Below are 11656 nucleotides of genomic sequence, written 5' to 3'. Positions count from 1 at the left end.
AGGTGGAAGGAAAGGAATGGAGGTACACACACAGTACTTGGTAAGTGATAGCATTTAGGAGGCAGAGAGAGAGGAGATTCACAGAAAATATTTACAGCTTGAAAAACCATTAACATAAATAGCCACAACAGGAAAAGCCGGTTGTGTGGAATGGGGAAGGAGATGAGATAAATGAGAGTTCAGTGTGGACATACTGAGCACAAGAGACATGTGGGATATTCAGGGACCATTCAACAGGATATTGGCAATCTAAGTCTGAAGTTCAGGAGAGAGGAGGTTCTAATTCCAGCAATGGTGGACAAGTTGTTTAGGGCAGCTCCTCTGCTGAAAATAACTAGAAGAGCTGAGCAAGAAGTTTTTAAAAGTCTCTTTAAAGTTTTTAAAAGGCATCAGAGGACCACCAAAGCAGTGAGGAAGTGTGGGCCCAAGTTATAGGAGGGAAGGGAAGCCAAGAAAAGTGAGCCTAATATTTGAAGCCACTTTTCCTCTCAAGGAGACTGTTCTAAAAGCAGAAGCTGAGAAGCTGAGTACAGCATTCAATGAACAAGGCTGGGAGAAGAAAATAGTTGAGGACCCACCAAGAAGGAAGGGCCCTGGTAAATGTACCAGGTTTTTTGTTGGGACCCCAAAGGGCTACACACTGGGAATAAAGGTGAAAATTGACTAAAGCCCAGCTTTGAATAATATAAATCCTTGGTTGAATTAAAAGGATCCAAGACTTGTAGTGCCCTTAGCCTAGAGCTGCCCATCAAAAGCAAGAGTAAATTCTCTGACTGACAAAAAATTTTCATCCAGAAATAACTAAGCAGTAAAGACAGAACATACTCAGAGATATTTTCAGGGACAGGCAGACAAAAGAAATCCCAAGGTCTTCAGATAATGGAATTGTCAGGCCTAGACTTTAAAACCACTATGATTAATGAGTTCAAGGAATGAAAATACTGAGAATTTCAGCAGTTTGAAGATTTGAGAACTAAAATTTACAGTAGCTGATATTAAGAATTCAACAGATAGATCTAATAGTGGATCAGACATAGCTAAAAAGAGAATTAGTAAACCAGAGGATAGAACAGAAAAGTATCTAAGCTGAAACAGATTCAGAAGGATGAAAAACACAGAAAAGAGCATAAAAAACATGGAATGTAAGGAATAGGTTTTATAATGTAATTTTAGCAAGAAGGAGAGGAAAGAAAGAATGGAGCAATATTTAGAAGAGAAAATGGCTAAGAATTTCCTAAAATTGGTAAAGGAGATCAAACTACAGATTCGAGAATCACCATGAACTCCAAGCAAAATAAACGTACCCTCCTTAAAAGAAAGAAAATCTACATGCCTCTGTGCATTTTTAAATTGACATCTAAATTTTCATAACTTAATTAATTGCAAAGGATGTAATTTATAATATATTATAAATATTGATCCTTTCAAATAAAATTATTGCATTGCTTTTATATTTATCCAGTGGCATCTAAATATCATAGTGATTTGATACTCACCATAATCCATTAAAAAGTGATAAAGCTTTTCATTAATATTAATAAATTTCAGATTCTTACTTTTGCTCCATGAACACGTTCCAACAACTGCCCCTTACCATACTTCCTTATAACAAAAATATGTAGTATAATTGACTTTTTAAAATATCTCATGACCATAAGGCTCTGAATGTTAAAATTTTGTTTTGGATTGACATCATTATAATTATTAGCAGTAAACATTTAATCAAAGCAACAAAACATACCAGAAATTTTCACAAATAATTATTGAATATAAAAAATTTTATTAGAAACTCATGTCTTAATGAGATAGATGGGCTTGAAATATCTATTGCTGTATAATTAGAACTTTGTACCTTAAATAAGAAACATTATTTCACACAGTTTCTGAGGCTCAGGAGTCTGAGGGGGCTCATCTGGGTGGTTCTGATTCAGAATCTCATGTGGTTGCAGTTAAACTATTTTCCAAGGGCTGCAGCCATTGAAAGCTTGATGGGGGCAGGGGAATCTACCTTCAAGGTCACTCACATGGCTGTGGCAGTTCCTTGCCACATGGGCCTCTCCAAAAGTTGCTCGTGACACACAAGTTGATGTCCTCCAAAGTGAGGAATCCAAGAAAGAAAGAATGACTGACAGAGGTGTGGTATCTTTTTAACAACTGTTTTGAGATACAATTCACATACCATACAATTCACTCACTTAAAGTGTACAGTTCAATGGCTTTTATTATATTCACAGAATTGTACATCCACCACCATCAATTTTAGAACATTTTATTACCCTCAAAGAAACTGCACTTCTAGTCACCACTCCTTAGTGCTCTCAAACCACCCCCTTCCCCACCCAGGCAACCACTAATTTTGTATTTTCTGTCTCTATAGATTTGCCTATTAAGACCTTTCAGAAAAGTGGAATTGCACAACATGTGGTCCTTTGTGACTGGCTTCTTTCATTTAGCATGATATTTTTAAGGTCTATCCATGTTGTAGCATGTATCAGTACTTCATTCCTTTTTATGGCTGAGTAATGTTCCCTTGTATGGATATATCACATTTATTTATCCACTTATCAGTTGCTGAACATTTGGGTTGTTTTTGCTTTTTAACTATTATATATAATACTGCTATGATCATTCATACACAAGTTTTTGTGTACATATGTTTTTATTTATCTTGAGGATTTATACCTAGGAAAGACAGAAATGGGTATGATTACCCAGTATATGCATTACTGGGTCATACGGTAACTCCATGTTTAATCATTTGAGAAATTACCAGTCTGTTTTCCAAAGTGGTTGCACCATTTTACAACCCCACCAATGTTGTTGGAGGGTTCCAATTTTTCCACATGCTCACTAACACTTCTTATTACCTGTGTTTTTAATTATAGCCATCCTAGTGGGTATGAAGTGGCAACTCATTATGGTTTTGATTTACATTACATTGATGGCTAATGATATCTTTTTATCTGTATGTTGGCTATGTGTATATCTTCTTTGAAGAGATGTCTATTCAGACACTTTGCCCATCTTTAAATTTTTTTAGCCCTTTATTATTGAGTTATAAGACGTCATTACATATTCTAGTACAAGTGCCTTGTCTTATATGCGCTTTTCAAATATTTTTTCAACTTGTGTCTTTTTACTTTCTTCATGGTATCCTTTGAGGCACAAAAGTTTTTAACTTTTATGATAGTTATTTATGTTTTGGGAATAATATCTAAGAAAGCACTGCCTATCCAAAGTCATAAAGACACCTATGTGAGACTGATAAAAGTTTTGTTTAATTCAAAATCAGAAATAAAAATAGGGTCACTGAAGATTCTAGTCATTATAAAGATCATAAAAGGATATACAGACAATTGTATGTTAATAAATTTGAAAATGAAATAAATTCCTAGAAAAAATACAACTTAAAAATAACACAAGGAGAAATAGAACTGAATATTCCTATAACTAGTAAAAATTTAATAAATTAAAACCCTTCACACAAAGGAAACCCCATTTGGCTTCATCAGTTAAAATTCCAGTCTTCACAAATTCTTCCAGAAAATTTAAAAAGGAGAATATACTTCTCAAGTCATTTTATGGGAAGCATAACCCTGTTACAAAAAACCAACAAAGACAGTAAGAGAAAGGAAAATTATAGGCAAAGTCATTCATGAATGTAGTTGAAAAAACCCTAAGTGGGAGTAATAGGGAGTAAGCACATTCCTCCTGGTCTTTCCCACTGAATGCAGCTATAAAACCTAGCCAGAATGCATGGAGCAGAAGCTATTTGAGGACTCTGAAAAGTAAACAGTGGTAGGTGAATTGGGGAAGACAAAACTATGAAGCACTGAACTGGCAATGAGTTCACCATTTTTTGTCCTCTGGTCCTCCTGCCACTTGACCTCAGACATAGGCACAGCAATGAAAGTTCATGGCAAAGTGGGCTAAGTAAAGATATAGTTTTTACTTTTCTCTGGCTGGAGAACCAGAAAGAGTAACCCTGGAAACCGAAGCATACAAGGGAGGTCATAGAGAGTGAGGAGCTTGGGAGAATGATCTCATGAAGTTGTTTATAAACTCATCCGCTCAGCCCTGAGCTGTAGTTTGATTGAGACCAGTCTCAGTTTGAATTTACCTCATCCAGGTCCCAGACTGGCCACTGGGTGGCGCAAACATGAGACAGATCCAGATACCATTGCAAAGTCTTTGAAGATTGAAATGAAATTCTAACCACAGCCCACAACAGGTCAGTTGGAACTTACGGTCTGAAACTAATTAGGTCAGTTGCTTACTGATACAAAAATATCAACATTGTTCATAGAATTTGAACAAGATCCAGAGTCTCATATCACAGTATTCAAAATATTTAAGATACAATCTAGAATTACCTGGCATATGAACAACCAGGAAAATCTCAACTCACATATAGAAAGACAATCAACACATGTCAATACAAGATGACTTAGATAAGAATTCTCTGACAAAGACTTTACATCAGCTATTATAAAAATAGTCTTATAATGCAAACATGCTTAGAACAAGTGGAAAACTATAACATTTCAGTAAATAAATGGGAAATACAAAGAATAACAAAATGGGAATGTTTGAACTGGAAAAATTTAAAACAGAAATTAAAAAAATTTTGGATAGACCCCGCAGCAAAATAGAGATGACAGGGGTAAGTGTTAGTGAACCTTTCCTTCCTTCCTTCCTTCCTTCCTTCCTTCCTTCCTTCCTCCCTTCCTCCCTTCCTTCCTTCCTTTTTTATGGAGGTACTGGGGATTGAAACCAGGACCTTGTGCATGCTAAGCATGTGCTCTACCACTGAGTTATACCCCCAGTAGACATTAGTTTGAACAGTGAGGAAAAAAGAAAAGCTGAAAAGAGCCCTAGGGACCTGTGAAACAACAACAAGAAGTCAACATTCGTTCCATCAGACTTCCAGAAAGGGAGGAGAAAGTGCAGAGCTGGAAAAATATCTGAAGTAAAGAGAGAAGACACAAATCACCATTATCACAGAATGAAAGACCCTGCAAACATTGAAAGGATAATAAGAGAATATTACAAATAACTTTATGCACATAAATTTGACAACTTAAGTGAAATGGACAAATTCCTGAAAGCCACAAGCTACTCAAACTCACCAAAGATGAAATAAATAATCAGAATGGTCTTTTAACTATTTAAGAAATTGAATTTGTAGTTTAAAACCTTCCACAAAAATAAATCTCCAGGACCAGATAGCAATTGCTAGCCAGTTTAGCCAAATATTTAAAGAAGTAACACCAATTCTACACAATGTCTCCAGGAAAAGAAAAAGGGGGGTATATTTCTGAACTCAGTTTATGGGGCAAGCATTACTCTGATACCAAAAGAAGACAAAGAGAGAACAACAATAACAAAACTATAGAGCAGTATCCCCTAAGAACAGAGACACAAGAAATCCAACAGAATATTTGCAAATTTCATCTAGCAACGTATAAAAACAATATATCATGGCAAAACGGAGTTTATCCCAGGATGCAAGGCTGATTCATTTTAAAAATAAATCAGGGTATTCCACCACATTCATAGTCCAATGAAGAAAACCCATGTAATTATATTAATTCACACAGAAAAAAGTTTTTTGACAAAATTCAACATCTACTTTTTTAAAAAAATCTCAGCAAACTAGGAATAGAACAGAACTTCCTCAGCCTGATAAAGGACATCTCTGAAAATCCCATTTTATTTAATGGAGAAAGACTGAATGCTGTCCTGCCTAGGGTCAGGGACAAGTCAAGGATATTCCCACTCATCATTCCCGTTCAGCATTGTACTAGAAGTCCTAGCCCGCACAGCAAGACAAGAAAAAGACATAAAAGGCATACAGATTAGGGAGGAAGAAATAAAATTATTCCTATTTGCAGATGACATGATTGTCTACATACAAAATTTCAAGAAATCTACCCCCAAAACCCCTAAAATTAATAAGTGAGTCTAGCAAAGTTGTAAGGTATATGGTAAACACACAAAAATCAATTGTATTTATAGTATTAGCAGTGTATGATTAGAAACGAGCATTTAAAAAATGCCACTTACAATAATAGTTCCATATGATGATTTTATGGATAGAAACTTGAGTGAATATATCATGGATAGAAACCAGTAATATTTTAAAGAAATTATATAGTTACTGAATCTAATAATTATATAAATATATATTATATTTATATAAATATATATACATAATATGCCATAACCAAGTTAGGCTTATTCCAGGAATGGACAGATGGTTTTACACTGACAAATTAATAAAATGAACTGTCTTAAAACAAGGAGAAAACGTGCTCATTTCAATAGATGCAGAAAAAGTATTTGTGAATTCAATATCTATCACAATAAAAACTTGTAAAAACTTGAAATAGAGGAAACTTCCTTTAAAAAAGTCATTATTTGTACATGATATAATTGGGTATATCAAAATATCTGCAAATAAATTATTACAAAGTTCTTTATATATTCTGGACACCAGTCCCCTGCCAGATAGGTGATTTGGAAATATTTTCTTCACTATGTGGCTTATCTTTCCATCCTCCTAACAGTGTCTTTCCTAGAGGAGGTTTTTCATTTTGATGAGGTCTAATTTATCAGTTTTTAAATGGATTGTGATTTTAGTGTTATATCTAAGAAATCTTTGCTTAACCACAGGTTACAAAGATTTTCTCCATGTTTTCTTCTAAAAGTTTTGTAGTTTTACATTTTACATTTAAAGCTATTATTCATATTGAGTGGAGAGAAGATACTTACCACATGTACAATTGATAAAGGGCTCACATCCTGAACTACAATCTGCTAAATACAAAATCAATATACAGAAATCAACTGTATTTCTACAGACTATAAAAAATGAATTTTTGAAAGACTACTATATGTATATTTTAAAGGAATACTATATAGATAATGTATATAACTATATATATTTAAGAATATATATATATAATTTTAAAATGTCGGGTACCCAGGAGTAAATCTAACAAAAGTTTGTGAGACCTCTACAAAGTAAAGTATAAAACTTTAAGTGAAATTAAAGAAAATTCCCCCAAATGTAGAGATATACCATGCCCACGAATTATAAAAATTGATATTCTAAATATATGAAATTTCCCTAAATTGATCTATAAATTCAGCACAATCACAATCAAAATCCCAAAAGTTTTTTTTGTGTGTGTGTGATCTTGATGAATTCTAAACTGTGTAGGATATAGTAAAGCTGTAGTAATGGAGATTGTGGTATTGGCATAAGGTCAGACAAACAGACCAGTGGAATAAGAGCGCTCTTATAAACACATCCACCCATGTATGGACATGTGATTCACAATGAAGGTGGCACTGCAGAGAAGTGGGGAAAACTGCCAGTGGAACAGTTAAATGTCCACATGGGATATTTGTGACCTCAGGGTAGAGACTGATTTATTCAAGTTATCAAGAGCAGTAACCAAAAAGGAAGAGACAAATGAGACTAATTAAAACTAAAATATACCATTATGAGTGAAAGAACAAGCCACAGAGTGGGAGAAGATACTTACCACTTGTGAAACTGATAAAGGGCTCATATCCAGAATACATTAAGAATTCCAACAAGTCAAAAAGAGAAAATAGTCAACCAAATAGAAAAAAGCAAAAATTTCACAAAAGAGGAAATCCAAATGTCCAATAAACATTTAAAGGTGCTTAACCTATAACTATCAATCAAGAGAATGCAAATTAAAACTACAGCAAGGTAATACTCCATATCCGATTGGCTATAATTAGAGTCTGACAATATCAAGTCCTGGCAAGATGTGGAGCAACAGGACTTCTCGTATGCTGCTGATGGCAATGTAAATTGGCACAGTCACTTTGCAAAAGAGTTTGCTATTATCTACTAAAGAAGACAGTAGTTCCACCCCTAGGTATATGTCCCGGATAAACTTGAGTACCTGTGCACCAAGATCCAGTCACAAGAATAGCATTGTCTGTAACTGTCCAAACTGGAAACAACGCAGATGTCCAATAACAGGAGACTGGATAAATAAAGAAAATAAGTTCATATGACAGAATACCAAAGAGAAGAGTGGGGGGAACTACCCCTGCAGACAATAACATGGATGACTTGTAAAAACACAATTGGAGTGAAAGAAGCGAGACACAAAATAATTCGTACTGCACAGTTCTCTTACGTAAAGTTCAAAAACAAGGCTGAACTAAACTATGTATTAAAAATGCCTACTTAGATGGTACAACGATATAGAAAAGCAAGGAACACATTATCATAAAGGTCAGAGGGGAGAAAAGGGATTATAATCAGGAAGGGGGCCACACAGGAGACTTTTGAGGGATTGGCAATATTCTATTTCTTGAACTCAGTCATGGTTACGTGGATACTTAACAATAATTCATTAAGCTATACAATTAAGTATTGTTGCTTTTCTATGTGTGTTTTATTCCTAATAAAAAAGGTTTTAAATGTTTCTTATGAGTCTGAATAAAGCATTCCAATAATAGGTGTGCTAACTGACATATTTATTTTGTTCAAAGACATAACACTACTCTTCAGAAAGTAAACGTGGACATTTTTACATCAGCCTTCAAATGGTACAAAATATGCAACTAGACCCAAGAAAACAGAAGCTCTTTCTCATTACTGAGAACGGTGAAAATGCAGAGAGGATATGCTTAATAGTGGGTATTTTCTAACATACTTTTAAAAATCTTAATTATTCTAAGACAGATGGCTAGGTAGGAAGGCACAGAGACATCATGATTCTGCAGGCTGAATGAAAGAATGCACTGTGACTGTCGGTGTTTCTGAGCCATGCTATCTTTGATTTGTTCTCACAGAAATCTTCCTCAGGAGTATTACCTTCTCTAATAATAGCTGAGCACCAAAGAGACAAGATTATTATACAACTGTTATCAAAAAGAAGATATCCATTAAGATGTACAACTTGATTTGATACACATATACATTATGAGGTAATCACTATAATCAAGCTAATTAATACACCTATGACTTCATAAATTAAAAAAAAAATAAGACATCCAACATCATTAGGCATCAGAGAAATGCCAATCAAAACCACAATGAGGTGCTACTTGCTCCCACTAGGATGACTATCTGTGGAAAGACAGATAAGAAGTGTTGGAGGGTGCAGGAAAACTGGAACCCTCATACATTGCAGGTAAGGACATAAAATGGTGCAGCTGCTTTGGAAAACAGTCTGGCAGTTCCTCCAGTGGTTAAACATAGAGTTACCATCTAATCCAACAATTCCATTCCTAGGTTTATACCCAAGAGAAATGAAAATATATGTGAACACAAAATCTTATACACAAATGTTCATAAAGTGTTATTCATAATAGCCAAAAGTGGAAACAACCCAAATGTCTATCAACTACCTGATAAATGGATACATAAAATGTGGTATACCTACACAATGGAATATTATTCAGCCATGGAAATGAATGAAGTATTGGCATACACAACAACATGGATGAACCTGAAAAACATACATTAAGTGAAAGAAGCCAGATGACTGGTCACATTTTATATGAAATGTCAAGAAAAGGCTAATCCATAGGAAAAGAAAGGAGACTAGAGGTTGCCTAGGGCTGGGGAAATGAGAGAGTTAGAGAGTTACAGCTAAGAGGTATAAGGTTTCTTTTTGGAGTGATGAAAGTGTTCTAAAATTGATTGTGGCAATGATTGTACAACTCTGTGAATATGTAAAAGCCATTGAATTCTATACTTTAAATGGGTGAATTGTATGGTATGTGAATTATATTTCAGTAAAGCTTTTAGAAATGTCATCGTTCCACTGTGCTATTGAACATTTCTGAACAACCCAACTTGGACAAAAATATCCCAGCTTCTAATACCAGACTTTACACCTTAACAGAAACACTGTATAGATAAGACAGAAAAATACAACAAACTCCTCTTTGGATGTTGGTGTCTTGATGAAAGGAGGCTTCACCAACACTTCATGGATACCAGGTTATACCCTTATGTGGCATCCTGGGCAGTGCATACTGGGAATATCTGGGATGGGTAAAGGTTGCTCTGTGTGTGTGTGTGTGTGTGTGTGTCTAGTGTTTGAAAGATAATTTTGAAAGGGAAGATGGGAAAAGAAAACTAGAATGAAATTCCCTCCACAGGTGTATTATCAGGTCGGTCAATTTTAGGGAAAAAGTTGAGGATTTGGAAACTAATTCCCTTAACACTATGCATGTCTGAATTTCCCTTGGAAAGACTTCATATACTCCAGTTCGAAGCCCTGGGTTGTAGTTCACAAGCCATGTCTTTTAAGACCATAATCTCTGCTATGGGGCAGAAGGGTATAGCTCAGTGGTAGAGTGCATGCTTAGCATGCACGAGGTCCTGGGTTCCATTCCCAGTACCTCCATTTAAAAAATAAATACACCTCACCCTCTGAGGTGCAGAAAAACCGCAGAAGCTCTGGGGAGATTTGGAGGGGACATGGGGTTATTTAGCTCAGGTCACCTGACTTCTGTTTCTCTGGAGTTCTGGAAGCAGAATGAGAGGTAAGTGGCTGAGAAGGAAGAGAGGGGAGGGCGGCTTTCCATGACACCAGAGAGGGTTGGAGAATCAGCTGTAGGGAACGGCATCAGGTGTCATAAGAGGTGACTCGAGGTCAGCTAAGCCTGGTGGGGTGGGGGTGGGGGTGGGTTTAGCTGTGTGATGCTGTGAGGTAAACAGAGGTGGGGGCTGCCCAGGATTGGAGAAGTGAAAAACGTGGGAAAAGTTCCAGGGAGAGAGGGTCAGTTGTGAAGTCCAGGTTCTGGCCTGGGAGGAGGAAAGGGAGACCTGGGCAGAGGGGCAGGCTTTGAGGAGGGAGGCCACCCACCAGGGAGGCCGGGAAGCTGCTACTGAGCAGGTGGAGCAGGATTGAGTGGGAAAAAGAAGAGAATGGGGCGGCTTTGAACCACGAGGATAGCTAAAGCATCCTGCATCGTATAATACAGTAGCCGCTGGTTCCGTGGGGCCTCATGTATGTGGTTAGTCCAAACAGAGCCATGCTGTAAGTTTAAAGTACACACTGGATTCTGAAGCCTTAGTATGAAAAAAAATGTTAAATATCTCATTAATGAACGTTTACATAAATTACTTGTATAAATGATAATTTTTAGATCTATTGGGTTAAATAAAATATAGTATTACAGTTAATTTCACCTGTTTCTTTTTACCTTTTTAGCCTGGCTACTAGAAAAATTAAAATTACTTATGTTGCTTGTATAATATTCCTGTTCCTTGGCATTGGTATAGATAGTCGCTCCCAGGGACAGGGATTGTCTGTGTCACCCCTACGACCCTAGCATCTAGAACAGGGACAAGCAGAGAGAGGCCTCAGTGAATGGTGTGTGTGTGTGCACGTGTGGGTATATGTGTGTGTGTGTGTATGAACAGACATGTGGACAGTAAGTAAATTCATGAATGGGGTGAATGAATGAATGAATGATAATTATATATGGTGTTCAAGGACTTGACCTTGAAAGATGAGTTTCTTCTAAATTGTTGAGGATTATATGTAAGTACACAAATGAGTGAAAGGGGAACGCAGGTAGTTAGAATCGAGGAGATTTCACTAAGGCTTTGAGGTAGGGAGTCTCAAAGAACATTTTATGGGAC

The 11656-nt window shown here is 36.2% G+C and overlaps 1 long non-coding RNA gene across 1 annotated transcript; it reads right to left on the bottom strand.

The window, feature by feature from the left end:
- Positions 1–2203: 2203 nt before the first annotated feature.
- Positions 2204–8490, bottom strand: LOC140696082 (uncharacterized). The gene is made up of 3 exons (XR_012072085.1): positions 7947–8490; positions 6775–6819; positions 2204–3596 (listed from the first exon to the last, which is right to left on the bottom strand). It is a non-coding gene; the product is annotated as an uncharacterized lncRNA (long non-coding RNA).
- Positions 8491–11656: the final 3166 nt, after the last annotated feature.

The sequence above is a fragment of the Vicugna pacos genome, chromosome 4 (assembly GCF_048564905.1).
Source record: "Vicugna pacos chromosome 4, VicPac4, whole genome shotgun sequence".
In the NCBI taxonomy this organism is placed as follows: Eukaryota; Metazoa; Chordata; class Mammalia; order Artiodactyla; family Camelidae; genus Vicugna; species Vicugna pacos.
Note: the sequence above shows the minus strand (reverse complement) of the source record. Positions and strands in the feature narration are given on the sequence as shown.